Source organism: Oncorhynchus clarkii, chromosome 9 (assembly GCF_045791955.1).
Source record: "Oncorhynchus clarkii lewisi isolate Uvic-CL-2024 chromosome 9, UVic_Ocla_1.0, whole genome shotgun sequence".
In the NCBI taxonomy this organism is placed as follows: Eukaryota; Metazoa; Chordata; class Actinopteri; order Salmoniformes; family Salmonidae; genus Oncorhynchus; species Oncorhynchus clarkii.
Genome location: NC_092155.1, coordinates 31106520 through 31120645, shown reverse-complemented (window position 1 = coordinate 31120645; position 14126 = coordinate 31106520).

The window sequence follows — 14126 nt, the reverse complement described above, 5'->3', positions numbered from 1 at the left end:
TAAGGAGACAATGGAAAACAGAGCTTCAGAAATTCTGCTAATTCCTGGGTGATGCATCATCTTGGTTTCGCCTGTAGAATGAGTTCTGGGGCACTTACAGACAAAATCTTTGCAGATTCTGAAACTTCAGAGTGTTTTCTTTCCAAAACGGTCAAGAATATGCATAGTCGAGCATCTTTTCGTGACAAAATATCGCGCTTAAAACGGGAACGTTTTTTATCCAAAAATGAAATAGCGCCCCCAGAGATCCAACAGGTTAAACTTCTTCACAACAGTATCTCGGACCTGCCTGGTGTGTTCCTTGTTCTTCATGATGCTCTCTGCGCTTTTAACGGACCTCTGAGACTATCACAGTGCAGGTGCATTTATACGGAGACTTGATTACACACAGGTGGATTGTATTTATCATCATTAGTCATTTAGGTCAACATTGGATCATTCAGAGATCCTCACTGAACTTCTGGAGAGAGTTTGCTGCACTGAAAGTAAAGGGGCTGAATAATTTTGCACGCCCAATATTTCAGTTTTTGATTTGTTAAAAAAGTTTGAAATATCCAATAAATGTCGTTCCACTTCATGATTGTGTCCCACTTGTTGTTGATTCTTCACAAAAAAATACAGTTTTATATCTTTGTTTGAAGCCTGAAATGTGGCAAAAGGTCGCAAAGTTCAAGGGGGCCGAATACTTTCGCAAGGCACTGTAAAAAAAACTTTACGGAAAAAGCATAATCTGAGAACGGCGCTCAGAACCCAAAACAGCCAGAAGAATAGCCGCCATTTTGGAATCAACAAAGTTAGGAACAACACCATAAATATTCACTTACCTTTGATGATATTCATCAGAAGGCATTCCCAGGAATCCCAGTTCGACAATAAATGACTGATTTGTTCCATAAAGTTCCATAATTTATGTCCAAATAGCCACTTGTTGTTAGCGTGTTCAGCCCAGTAATCCATCTACATGAGGCGCGAGCATTTCATCAAGACAAAAACTCGAAAAGTCCCGTTACAGTCCTTTAAAAACATGTCAAACGATGTATGTAATCAATCGTTAGGATGTTTTTAACATAAAACATCAATGATGTTCCAACCGGAGAATTACATTGTCCTCAGAAAGCCACTGGAACGAGAGGTAACTCTGTCGTGAGCGCGCGTCATGAGACCAAGGCTCTCTGCCAGACCACTGACTCAAAGAGGTCTCATGAGCCCCTCCTTTATAGTAGAATCCTCATTCAAGTCCAAAAGACGGTTGACATCTAGTGGAAGCCCTGGGAAGTGCAAGCTCATCCATATCTCAATGTGTATTCGGTAGGCCAAGCTTTGAAAAACTAAAAACCTCAGATGTCCCACTTCCTGGTTGGATTTTTCTCAGGTGTTCACCTGCCATAATGAGATCTGTTATACTCACAGACATCATTCAAACAGTTTTATAAACTTCAGAGTGTTTTCTATCCAATACTGATAATATTAATAATAATATATATTAGCATCTGGGACAGAGTAGGAGGCAGTTCATTCTGGGCATGCTATTCATCCAAAAGTGAAAATGCTGCCCCCTATCCCAAAAAGGTTAAAGAAATGGGTGGGCTACGGCTTAAGAGGGTGTGAACGATATTGAATAGGTTTAGACAAAGAACAGTTCTCCAGTAGGTATACCAAAACATTCACAGGTAATTTTTTCAAAAGTGGGGTTACCAACTTTCAAAGTGTAATTACTATCCCATTGTTCCTCAACTGCTGTGTATCATATATATTTTTCTAGCCTCAAGTCTCTACTTTTATCCAAAGTAAAAAACACAATTTCAGATTTTGCTGCTGCTACTGCTGCTGAATCCAGTTGGTGGGTCACAAATTTTGACTTCACATTTCAACATCACCTTTTCACATGTGAGGAGAATACAATTTTTTCACTTCACATGTGAAATTGCAAGTTCACATGTGGAAATATTTCACATGTGAAAATGAATAAAGTGAAAATCTAATATGTGAAAAACATTTACTTGCGAAAATCATATTTGCAGTTTCATGTGTGAAAAACGTTCACAAGTCTTGCAATTCCACATTTGATGGTGAATCTAATTTGAAGTTTCACATTGTAAGGAAAAGTATGGATTTGAAAAATCACCTTTAACATAATTTAGCAGTCTATGAATTTGAGTGGTTGCATTTCTCCAGCCCCATCCCTCAGATTTTTACTGAAACTGTGGTGGGAAAAACAGTTTGGTAATGTTTTAATGAACAAGAGACAGGGTCAAAGGCTTCAAGTTCCTCTGAGTGCACTTCAGTGGTGACCTGAAATGGTCCCTTTACACAGACAGTGTATGGAAGAAGGCGCAAACAGCTCCTCTTCAACCTCAGGATGCTGAAGAAATGTGTCTTGGCCCCTAAGACCCTCACAAACTTCTACAGATGCATCATTAAGAGCATCACCACCTGGTACAGCAATTGGACTGTCCGAAACTGCAGGGCTCTCCAGAGGGTGGTGCGGTCAGCCCAACACCTATTTGGGGGCACACTGCCTACCCTCCAGGATATCTACAGCACCAAGTGTCACAGGAAAATCAAGGCGATCATCAAGGACCTCAGCCACCCGAGCAATGGCATGTTCACCTGCTACCATCCAGAAGACGGAGACAGTAGGTTCTATCTCCACGCCATCAGACTTGTGTTAATCCTTAATTGTTTTCATTTAGGTATTTGATATAGAATTTTAGGACCCCCTTAGGTATGGAAAAACAAATAGTCAAAACATTCAGTGCCTTCGGGAAATATTCAGACCCCTTGACTTTTTCCACATTTTGTTACGTTACAGCCTTATTATAAAATTTATTAAATAGTTATTTTCCTCATCAATCTACAAATAATACCCAACAATGACAAAGCAATGTTAGAAATGTTTGCTAATTTAAAAAAAATAAAGAACTGAAATATCACATTTACAGTACATACAGCTCTTCAGACCCTTTACTCTTTGTTGAAGCACCTTTGGCAGCGATTACAGCCTCGAGTATTTTAGGGTATGACCCTACAAGCTTGGCACACCTGTATTTGGAGAGTTTCTCCCATTCTTCTCTGCAGATCCCCTCAAGCTCTGTCAGGTTGGATGGGGAGCACCGCTGCACAGCTATTGTCAGGTCTGTCCAGAGATGTTTGATCGGGTTCAAGTACGGGCAAAGGCTGGGCCACTCAAGGACATTCAGAGACTTGTCCCGAAGCCAGTCCTGCGTTGTCTTGGCTGTGTGCTTAGGGTTGTTGTCCTGTTGGAAGGTGAACCTTCGCCCCAGTCTGACGTTCTGAGCGCTCTGGAGCAGGTTTTCATCAAGGATCTTTCTGTACTTTGCTCCGTTCATCTTTGCCTCAATGCTGACTCGTCTCCCAGTCCCTGCAGTTGAAAAACATCACAACAGCATGATGCTGCCACCACCATGCTTCACCATAGGGATGGTGCCAGAATTTTCTCCAGATGTGACGCTTGGCATTTAGGCCAAAGAGTTCAATCTTGGTTTCATCAGACCAGAGAATCTTTTTTGTCATGGTCTGAGAGTTTTAGGTGCCTTTTGGTAAACTCCAAGCTGCTTGTCATGTTTCTTTTACTGAGGAGTGGCTGTCGTCTGGCTATTCTACCATAAAGGCCTGGTTGTTGGAGTGCTGCAGAGATGGTTGTCCTTCTGGAAGGTTCTCCGATCGCCACAAAGTAACTAGTGACCATCAGCCCCACTATTGTTATTTACTGCTGCTCTTTAATGATTTGTTATTCTTATGTCTTAATTTTTTGGGGAGTATTTTCTTAAAACTGCATTGTTGGTTAAGGGCTTGTAAGTAAACAGTTCTCTGTTGTATTCGGCGCAAGTGACAAATCAGATTTGATTCCATTTTTTTGCGCAGTCTTGCGTGAATTGGAATGTTTTCTGGCTGGTGCTCGTATTGCCTTGTTGTTTTCCTTACTAGTAATAACTTGTGTGCATTCCTATCAAAGTAAGTTCCTATTTTCAATGTATCGTGTTGTCGTTTCTACTGTACTGTATGTATGGCGCATATTGTATTTACAGTTTTAACAGTACTGGTGAAAAATAATGCATTCTGATTATTGCGTAGATTTTAATGGACAGCTATGATGTGTGTATGACAAGACAATGGTTGATGAGTGAAGGGCGTTTGCCAGCTGCAGGTTCGGCAGCAGCTAGAAGACCGGCGACACAAAACGCCTGAGCTGGACAGGAGGGGGAGCCAAACCGAAGGCTGGTGTGACAGGATGCCAAAAGAATATCTGTGAATTTTATTTTATGATAATAAAATTAAATAAAACGCCTCCCTCTTTCCTGCAATTTGCCCTATCTAAGGTTCTGTTAACATGGCCTTTGCTTTCACTGCATTTTTACGTTTTGACACATCCAACTGCTGGCTTGTGTCTGAAGCTAAGCAGAGGGAAATTAACATATGCAATTCACACATGTCCAAAAACAACATGTCAGACTCATGTGAAAATAAAAGTAGTTAAAACTTTTCACATGTGATTGGTTCACACGTGTCTGAAAACCATGCGTGGTTTTTGCATTTATGTATTGTATTTATGTAAGGGTAGGGCTATGGTGGGCCATTGATGCCATTCACTGTAGACTTTCCATCCATGGTGAATCATCCAACCCCTCTTAAGTCATTGAGATGAATGTTCAAATGAATGGTGTGAATTGAGGTTACCTGTGGTCTTGGCCGCCCATACAGTACATGCCTTGCCCTGGAGCTCTGCCAGTGCAGCACAGAAGGAGCCCATTGAGAGACTAAGAGCTGGAATTGGATTGAAAGCATGGAGGCAGTAATAAAAAGCTACACTCACACACACACACCAAGGAATTAGATTTCCCCGTGGCTAGATATGTTGCATTTTTACATGTAAATCATAGGTGTCCAACTCCAATCTGCATGAACCAGAGGGTGAAAGCCTAGGTGAGTACCTTTGCGAGCTTCATTAATATCAATCTGTCTCTATGGTAATATATTGCTTTTCCTGAAGTTCTTGAACTATGTGACCCAATGGCCCCGCCCCGAGAAACAGAAATTGGGGGTAGTGATTGGCTACTGCCCCCTGGTGGTCCAATATAAACTGGACTAGCGACTCTGATGACCCGTTGAATCACCTTTTGGCTTCCAAGGTGATGACTCACTGCACCTGTCAGCCAATGTCTTATTTGATAAGCCCGGATGATGCTGACACAAAGAGTCAATGTACACTGTCATCAGCAGATGAGCCTACAATCCGGCAAAGACTGAGGAATGTATACATAAAGGGATATAATGGAGAACAAGAAGAGAGAGAAAAATAATTAATGACAAGCTAAAAGCAATGTGATAACCCTAACCCTGTAGATGAGAGCGAGATGGGGCTTGATTTATAAACTCAGCAAAAAAAGAAACGTCCTCTAACTGTCAACTGTGTTAATTTTCAGCAAACTTAACATGTGTAAATACTTGTATGAACATAACAAGATTCAACAACTGAGACAAACTGAACAAGTTCCACAGACGTGACAAAAATAAATGGAATAATGTGTCCCTTAACAAAGGGGGTATCAAAATCAAACGAAACAGTCAGTATCTGTTGTGGCCACCAGCTGCTTTAGGTACTGCAGTGCATCTCCTCCTCATGGACTGCACCAGATTTGCCAGTTATTGCTGTGAGATGTTACCCCACTCTTCCACCAAGGCACCTGCAAGTTCCCAGATATTTCTGGGGGGAATGGCCCTAGCCCTCACCCTTCGATCCAACAGGTCCCAGACATGCCCAATGGGTTTGAGATCCGGGATGTTCGATGGCCATGGCAGAACAATGACATTTCTGTTTTGCAGGATATCACGCACAGAATGAGCAGTATGGCTGGTGGTATTGTCAAGCTGGAGGGTCATGTCAGGATGAGCCTGCAGGAAGGGTACCACATGAGGGAGGAGGATGTCTTCCCTGTAAAGCACAGCGTTGAGATTGCCTGCAATGACAACATGCTCAGTCCAATGATGCTGTGGGACCAAATCCATCCCTCTCCAGAGTACAGGCCTGATGGCCGAATTTGACGATAAACGAGGATTCAACCATTACCCCTGGTGAGAGAAAACCGCGACTCCTCAGTGAAGAGCACTTTTTGCCAGTCCTGTCTGGTCCAGCGACAGTGGGTTTGTGCCCATAGGCGACGTTGTTGCCAGTGATGTCTGGTGAGGAGCTGCCTTACAACAGACCAACAAGCCCTCAGTCCAGCCTCTCTCAACCTATTGCGGACAGTCTGAGCACTGATGGAGGGATTGTGCCATCCCGTATCTGTCCCGCAGGTGTGATGTTCGGATGTACCGATCCTCTGCAGGTGTTGTTAGACGTGGTCTGCCACTGCGAGGATGATCAGGTGTCCGTCCTGTCTCCCTGTAGCACTGTCTTAGGCGTCTCACAGTACGGACATTGCAATTTATTGCCCTGGCTACATCTGCAGTCCTCATGCCTCCTTGCAGCAAGCCTAAGGCATGTTCAAGAAGATGAGCAGGGACCCTGGGCATCTGTCTTTTGGTGTTTTCAGAGTCAGTAGAAAGGCCTCTTTAGTGTCCTAGGTTTTCATATCTGTGACCTTAATTGCCTACCTTCTGTAAGCTTAACGACCGTTCCACAGGTGCATGTTCATTAATTGTTTATGGTTCATTGAACAAGCATGAGAAACCGTGTTTAAACCCTTTACAATGAAGATATGTGAAGTTATTTGGATTTTTACCAATTATCTTTATAATTATATAGAGAGACAAAGAGAGGGCTCTTTCTGAGCTGGGCCAAGTAAATGCAACACATTGAACCATTGCTTTGACTCTCGCTCTCTGTGTTTTCCATACTGCAATCTGAAGTTATTTACATAAGATATCAGGCCTCCTCATCTCTGACAGGCATTGTAAAGTGGCTACTTGCCCCTGGTTATTCATACATGTATTCAGCTGTAGTTTGATCAGAGCGTCAGCAGAAACTGACTCAAATCGATTGTCAGCCAACCAGATACTTGCCGATACTTGCTTGGTTACAGAGGCTGCTGCTGCTGGTGAATCAATTTCATGTGGGACTAAAAAACAAGCCCTGGTTTCTAACAATAGAAGAGAGAGAGATGGGGAGAGAAGGCTTCAGAGAGAGAGTGAGAGAGAGAGAAGGAGCATGAGAGAGGGAGAAAATAACCCCTGGACGTAGCTATCTGCTGTGGCTTAACATGGTCATGGTGGTTAGTGTCACTCATAGCTCGACTTTGCTGGACACAGCATATTTAGATTTCACCTCCAGCGGTTCTGCTGGGCAGGGGAAGAGGCTGAAAAGGGTAGGGAGAAAGCTGGCCTCGCTCGGGGCTGGGGGTAACTCTATCCATGCCACTGGAGAACCGGGAATGGCCATAGGCTGGAACTAAGCCCTCATCGCTGCCTATTCTGTTACAGCATGGGTGACATTTATCCCCCTGCCCCAACACTGCAGGCCCAAAATAAAACACTGTTATTGCATGGGCAGTGACAGGGATAGGCATGGCTATATGGGCAGGGACAGGGATAGAGGGATACAAGAGCATTACTTTACCACAATATCATCTGACATTTTCTTACTTACACAATCCTATAGCAATTACTCAGTTATATGGGTTTTATGAATGGCTTTGAGCTGTGTTTCCGCCAATCAGAGAGCAAATTTTCTTAAACCTGTTCATAAGTTTTTATAGCATAGAGAACAATACAACTCTATCACATCCCTGACATTTAAGATGAGTGTTCCACTGTCCCATTTCTGAGGTCTTACGAGCTGAGCAGTCTACTAATACTCCCGAGACATTTTCTGTGGAAACATTGGTTTATTTTTATGTGCTAAAATGGGGCTGACTGACACTAATGGAACAGGGTAAAAATGTTTGTCAATCTGGCATCCATGACAGTTTACTGAACAACACTTTAGTGTTTTTATAGAATTCCAGGTCCTTAAGTAGGGCCTGTCTATCTTGAGCAAGTAATAGAAGAAGGAAAGGGGCACCGAGGTTATTTCACAAGTTTAAATTTTAATGATAGGGGTGGGAGGACACAGAGCTTTTTGCGACCTTTTGCCACATTTCAGGCTTCAAACATAAATATATAAAACTGTATTTTTTTGTGACGAATCAACAACAAGTGGGACACAATCATGAAGTGGAACGACATTTATTGGATATTTCAAACTTTTTTAACAAATCAAAAACTGAAAAATTGGGCGTGCAAAATTATTCAGCCCCTTTACTTTCAGTGCAGCAAACTCTCTCCAGAAGTTCAGTGAGGATCTCTGAATGATCCAATGTTGACCTAAATGACTAATGATGATAAATACAATCCACCTGTGTGTAATCAAGTCTCCATATAAATGCACCTGCACTGTGATAGTCTCAGAGGTCTGTCAAAAGCGCAGAGAGCATCATGAAGAACAAGGAACACACCAGGCAGGTCCGAGATACTGTTGTGAAAAAGTTTAAAGCCGGATTTGGATACAAAAAGATTTCCCAAGCTTTAAACATCCCAAGGAGCACTGTGCAAGCGATAATATTGAAATGGAAGGAGTATCAGACCACTGCAAATCTACCAAGACCGGGCCGTCCCTCTAAACTTCCAGCTCATACAAGGAGAAGACTGATCAGAGATGCAGCCAAGAGGCCCATGATCACTCTGGATGAACTGCAGAGATCTACAGCTGAGGAGGGAGACTCTGTCCATAGGACAACAATCAGTCGTATATTGCACAAATCTGGCCTTTATGGAAGAGTGGCAAGAAGAAAGCCATTTCTTAAAGATATCCATAAAAAGTGTAGTTTAAAGTTTGCCACAAGCCACCTGGGAGACACACCAAACATGTGGAAGAAGGTGCTCTGGTCAGATGAAACCAAAATTGAACTTTTTTGGCAACAATGCAAAATGTTATGTTTGGCGTAAAAGCAACACAGCTCATCACACTGAACACACCATCCCCACTGTCAAACATGGTGGTGGCAGCATCATGGTTTGGGCCTGCTTTTCTTCAGCAGGGACAGGGAAGATGGTTAAAATTGATGGGAAGATGGATGGAGCCAAATACAGGACCATTCTGGAAGAAAACCTGATGGAGTCTGCAAAAGACCTGAGACTGGGACGGAGATTTGTCTTCCAACAAGACAATGATCCAAAACATAAAGCAAAATCTACAATGGAATGGTTCAAAAATAAACATATCCAGGTGTTAGAATGGCCAAGTCAAAGTCCAGACCTGAATCCAATCGAGAATCTGTGGAAAGCACAAATGCTCTCCATGAATGGAAAAAAAGTTCAGTCTCTCGATGTGCAAAACTGATAGAGACATACCCCAAGCGACTTACAGCTGTAATCGCAGCAAAAGGTGGCGTTACAAAGTATTAACTTAAGGGGGCTGAATAATTTTGCACGCCCAATTTTTCAGTTTTTGATTTGTTCAAATAAATGTCCTTCCACTTCATGATTGTGTCCCACTTGTTGTTGATTCTTCACAAAAAAATACAGTTTTATATCTTTATGTTTGAAGCCTGAAATGTGGCAAAAGGTCGCAAAGTTCAAGGGGGCCGAATACTTTCGCAAGGCACTGTAAGCATTTCAACAACAGACAACCTTGGATTGGAAACAGGCTGTTGGTGGGAACATCAATATTGTTCTCTTGGCTCTTTGGTTTGTGCTTTAGTTAATTCACCGGTCGGTGTTGGTTACGAAAATAATTTTCTTCGCCCAAGATGCATTTGTGAGAACTTAGATTATTTTATTTTTTTACTGAAACATCCCCACTCTGCAAGCATGTACTGTAACCTCACCCATTCAATGGTGGAGGAAGTTCTTAGCTGTTGGATACCAATACACCCAACAGGATGCTGCTGCAGTATCAAATACCACCAGAAGATGAATTATCAATTTATAATGATATACTTAACAACGCCAGTCAATAAAGCAATAAAATGTGATTAAGTGGAACAATAGTACCAGATCCAGAGCATTGTGCCAAGGTGATAACCCACCCAGGGGCATTTACAATGGGTTGTTCTATAAAAGTGTTAGACTTGACTACCCCCGGTGAAAACAAACTGCCTTCTTTATAATGTAGGCCCTGATCACAGAGAGAGAGAGACATAGTCAGACGCAGTCACTTTCAAAACATGTAATAACCCGGAGGTGGCAGAGGTCAAGTGCCCGCAATTCATCGACAGTCGAGACAATTTGATAACAAAGACAAAGAGACAGAGTCATTTTTACCACTTGACATTATTGCAAAATAAACGGTCTCACTTCTTCAACCTGCAACAAGCCATCTTTCAGCCTCTGACAAAAACTGTACTTGCAGGCTAGAAAGAAGCACTTTTTATGACTCTTTTGCATCACTTTAATGTTAGATTTACGGAGACAACAACAGAAAATAGCAATCGCTGAATTCGATTATTTTAAGGCAAGGACCGTTTCACTACTTTCATTACATTCAAATTAAAAGAACATCCTCAAGTGTGAGAGATCCCAAATGTAATTTGATGAAAGTGTTAAGCCATACAAATCTTGCGCAATAAGCAAATTCATTATTTAAGCCCTGGATCTTTCCAGAGAGAGAGAGAGGGAAGGGATGAGGATGGAGATACAGATGAATGAAAGGATCCTCTATAGTCACTGTGGAATTATCTTACTTTACAGGTTCTATAAATGTAGGGCACTTGGAGAAACCTGCAGCTCGGTACATATCTCTACATAATGCACGCACACACATGCACACACACACACACACAGTTATGCTCAGTCAACTTATGTTCCATTAACCTTTGATGTTTGTTTTGCCGCCTCCTTGCCAATGTCATCAAGGGTTAACAACACACTCTTATGCAATAACCTCTCCTAACTTTGTAAAGGTGCTTTGACCTTAGCCATCCCTTGTGGAGTAGCTATAAATGAGTTTGCTTGTTTATTGTTTTTCTCTCCTCTCCTACCCCTCCCCTGCCCTCTGTCTATGATGACATACTTGTTTTCCATTTGTTTGGCCTCTGGTACTCCTCACAGTGATGTCCCTTCTCTCCAGTGCCAGGGGCACTGCATGGGACTAGGCTGGGAATTTATCAGTGGCATCCCCTCTAGGGTGGGGAAGACCTCACGGCTGAGATTGTCCTATTCCTTCTGATCCCCGAGCATCGAGAGGATTATATTTTGTATTTCTTTTCGCCTCATTTGCCCTGAAACAAACACACACATAAACACACACATATACTAGCGTTCTCCCTCGGACTCACTGGCACACGCACATACACAGGTCCTCACCGTTGAGTCAAAAAGTAGGATTTGTTGTGTTATTTTACCCACTTTATCCATTTGCATTAGCTTGATAAAGTGTATGATGCCTCTGAGACCTATCATTATTTAGGCGATTTTGTGTGCTTTGTCTGCTGTGGTCATTGCTGAATTTTTCTGATACAAAACGAGTTGGCATCTTTCCCTCAGTAACAGTCTTTTGCAAATGAAAGACGTGACCAATCTTTAAGAAGTGCTGCTGACAGGAATTTGGTTAAATAATTCCAACACTTATTCCTATCTCCTAATTGGTTAATTTACAGTGGATTAGTGTACAGTTTTCCGATTTAGACTTTTTGGTGGAATTGCTGTCAAGTCGGTTAAAAGCTTAAATAGAATGAACAAACAGGAATCCGCTAAGCTGGAAATGAAATCTGAACAGGCCTGGTTGTGAAACTACTCTTCTATAACTAAATGGTACATGGACTGTCAGAGGTCCAGCCCCAAAGTCAACAATGAGGACAAGAATGGTATAATCTGTTTTTTCAAGATCATTCAAGTACTTCCTCATCGACCCGTAATATGTTGTGCACACTATAGTTGCTACGCCAAATGGTAGCACTTTAAGATTACAGTATTCAAATGATTTCAGTATGGTCAAGAAACAGTTTTGTGGTTGTGTTTCACTGCTATTTGGATTGTGTTTTTGGAAGCACTGGGAGAAAGTAAAGGCTCATATTCTCGGAGGAGCAAGAAAATTGTTTGATAAAATAAACTTGACCTTGCACCTCTCCCAGTTAGAGAATGGTGGTTAATGAAGCAATGCCACATCAATACATGGTGAAGGCACGGACACATATTAGCTCCCTCAGGCTTAATGTGAGGAATATAGCAAGTCTATGGCAAACAGTCGAACAGCTCCAACAACTACTGCACTACTGCCATTTAAACAACTGATACAATGCATTGCAGTTTCAGCTTTGGGTCTTTTATAAACAACGTTTTTGTTCAAAACAAATATTCCTATCCTTCCTCAGCGCTCTCTATGTCATAACTGTACCCCCACACATTATTCTAAACATGTTTGACATACCCCAGAACACACTACATTTACCATTCACATTCAATTGAATTAATGTCCACTTAGGCCTTCTTTTTTACAGAGACAGTTAGAGGGTTACAGTACAGTAACTCTAATACATGTCCTGGTCTGGAAACCACAACTAATGCCAGGCCCCCATTCATTCACTACCATTATGTCCAATTCTTTCTTCAGAGACAGAAGGGCTGCCTAGCTGTCACGGCATGGACATGAAAGCCCCTGTACAGATAGTTGCCCCCGGGCTACACTTTATACAGTAGGTCTCTCCACACAACTGACTGCTAAATTAACACAGCGCAGTCCTCAGTGATTGGGGCTCCTGCCCTACATAAGCATAATGAGCCTAAACAATGGCCATTAACACAGACAGAGAATGGGCAAAGCTCTCTGGACATGCTGCTTGGTGGGCATGGGGAGTAAGGGAAGTCTATATCCGTTGCAGATACTGCAACGTAAAAAAGGAACATTATTTGATGGTGATTTGGCAATTTTTTTGTGATGTTAAGGACCTTGGGAGAATGCAACATGGATTGTGCACCCTGGAGGCACATATCAATACAGTTGAATAATAAGGATTCATGTAGTTTAAATGTGGATACAATAGAATACCCATACAAATCCAGGAAATATTGGATAAACCCTATTGGGCCCTGTACATCATTTTTTTTACTGGAATGTTTACACCATACTAAGTTCTTTTACATCATTTTCGGTCTCTTTTTTCAAACTCAACTTGAAATTAGAACATTGATTATGCTGATTTGTGAAAACAGAAAGGCAAGTCCTCACGAGAAAAAAATAATGCTAAAATATGCTTCTAATTAGGGCCCGTGGAAATTCAACATCAAGCCAAACATCTCTGTCGCTGACCCTTTCAGTTGGTTCCCCCTCACAATACTTCTGTTTGGACACGAGACCTGGATTACCATAGTGTGTGTGTTTACCATTTTAACTCTGCTTTGTTGAACATAACTATTTTTCCAGGTAAACAAATATTTCCATTGGAGGTGACTACAACTATTTGAATACATATTCAAAAATAGTACTAATTTCTTTTAACTATTTGAATTCATATCTCAGAACGTAACTACTTAAGTTAACTATTTGAATATACTATATCTCTTAGAAAGCAACTACTTTAGACAATATTTGAATTCAGATCTCATGAAGTGACTACTTTTCTGAAACTATTGGATTAGATGCCTTCAACTAATGTCAGGGCTGTATCTCAAACTGCATTTTGAAGATAGAAGTTTAATGGGTAGAGTACATACAATCTCCTATACTATTCCAATCTATTTGACAGCCACATTTGATCTACACAATACAGTTTTATCTGAACATTTTGAAAATGTCTATTATTCTGAATGTCCCAGGAGCACATAATCAAGTCAAACCAGTTAACTAATTATATTTGGTACAGATAAGTGTAAATAGGTTGTGAGGCTCAACTACTTTGACTCTTTCAACATGCCACTGAAAAGGTCAAAAGCTGCAATAAATGTTATCATACCTGAACATACTGCAGAGTAATTCACATTTACATAAGTATTCAGACCCTTTACTCAGTACTTTTCTGAAGCACCTTTGGCAGCGATTACAGCCTCAAGCCTTCTTGGGAATGACGCTACAAACTTGGCACACTCCTTACAAAATGGCACCAGAAGAAATGGCAGCAGTTTTACGGGCGCCCAACCAATTGTGCTATTATTTTTTTTTTTAACGTATTATTTGCAACCTGTTTTGTACATAA